General features: G+C 41.2%; 1 pseudogene; it reads left to right on the top strand.

Moving 5' to 3' along the window:
* Positions 1-252: 252 nt before the first annotated feature.
* LOC125415856 (cytochrome c, somatic pseudogene) lies at positions 253-1,858 on the top strand (annotated as a pseudogene).

Below are 1,858 nucleotides of genomic sequence, written 5' to 3'. Positions count from 1 at the left end.
CAAGATAATTTGGATCAGGATCTGAAACATTGTAATTCTCCTCCATCATAAAGCTCTACAGGTGCAGCCTTATTTGTTTGTTTGTTTTGTTTTGTTTTTGTTTTCAAATGCAGAGTCTTACAGAAGCATGTGCTGGGTCTTCTTGTTCTCACAAGAAAATATTTCATCCTAGAAACTTGTCTCCGAGTTTCTTTTCCCACATGTAACTTTCTTCTTTTCTTTTGAGACAAAGTCTCACTTTGTAGCCTGGCCTCTGGCTGTCCTGCGTCTGCCTCTTGAGTGCTGAGAGTAAAGGTGTATGCCACCATGCCTAGCTATAACTTTATTTTCTTGAAACCTAGACATTGTCCGTTTGAGAAGAAATTCACTGTGTCCACAGTGCTCTTGCCTTTAAATTCTGAAGTAGGTAGTACATTCATAACATTTCTTAAATTTCTTTTCCCAATTTACAATCTTTATTCTCCCCAACTAAGTGTAATTTTTTTGTCATTGTAAAAAAGATTATATGCTAGGTTTTGAGTTTTGTTTTAATTCTTAGTTAAAATAATTTTAAAAAAATCTGGGGGAAACATGAACTTCTGAGAATGACATCAAATGCCTACAGTGGCCCTTTCTTTTCAGCTCCAAGAAAAGAAAGAAAGAAAAAGATTAGTAGAATAAAGGGACTGTGCCTCTGCCTTCCTTTGAGATAACCGGGAATTTTGTTTGTTTGCTTGCTTATGTGTTCTTGTTTTTAAGACAGGGTCTCCTGAGCTCAGTCTGGCACCAATCTGGCGATGGAGCTGAGAGGCACCTTCTGTGTCTGTTCTCTGCCAGTTAGAGAATTAAAAGACGCAAGAAGCTGAAGAGGAAATCTGGGGTACAGTACAGAAAATCAGCTGGTAAAGAAAGGTTTTCCTTAGGGTGAGGAAGCACATAGGGCACATAGAGAAAGACCCTCTGCAGACTCAGGGGGTACTCAAGAGTCCCAAATACGGTCTTTCTTTGAAGGCTGGATGGTTCTTTGTTTGAGACAGGATCTCACTATATAGCCCAGGTAGGCCTGGAACTCACTATATAAATCATGCTGGCCTCCAAACTCACAGAGACCTGCCTGTCTCTGGATTCTAGGATTAAAGGTTTGGACCATTGTGGCCATATCAGCAATTTAGGCGTAAGATTTTAAGGATCTTTAAGAGGGTCTCCCTCCTGCCAGGGCCTTTAATCCCAGCATTCAGGAGACAGAGGCAGGTGGACCTCTGTGAGTTCAAGGCCAGCCTGGTCTACAAGAGCTAGTTCCAGGAGAGGCTCTAAAACTACAGCGAAACCCTGTCTCGGAAAACCACAAAGAGAGAGAGAGAGAGAGAGAGAGAGAGAGAGAGAGAGAGAGATCTTTGGGTCACAGCGTTTGTGGTGTTGATTACCTGGGAGCGAATTAAAAATGGGTGATGTTGAGAAAGACAAGATTTTTGTTCAGAACTGAGTCCAGTACCACACTGTGGAAAAGGGAGGCAAGCATAAGACTGGACCAAATCTCCATGGTGTGGACAGGTCAGGCGGCTGGATTCTCGTACACAGATGCCAACAAGAACAAAGGCATCACCTGGGGAGAGAATGCCCTGATGGAATGTTTGGAGAATCCCAAAAAGTACATCCCTGGAACAAAAATGATCTTCTCTGAAATTAAGAAGAAGGGAGAGAGGACAGACCTAATAGCTTAGTTAAAAAGGCTGCTACTCATTACATTTATTACAAAACAAATGCCTCATGACTTTTAATGTGTACCATAATTTAATTCATACTCCAAAATTCAGATCATGAATGGCTAACAATGTTTTGTTGGACAGTACTGATTTAAGTAAAACTGACTTGGAGAAAA

The sequence above is a fragment of the Myodes glareolus genome, chromosome 7, assembly GCF_982192425.1.
Source record: "Myodes glareolus chromosome 7, mMyoGla1.1, whole genome shotgun sequence".
NCBI classification, from domain to species: domain Eukaryota; kingdom Metazoa; phylum Chordata; class Mammalia; order Rodentia; family Cricetidae; genus Myodes; species Myodes glareolus.
The sequence above is the reverse complement of the archived record's forward strand: the minus strand, read 5'-3'. Positions and strand labels throughout refer to the sequence as shown.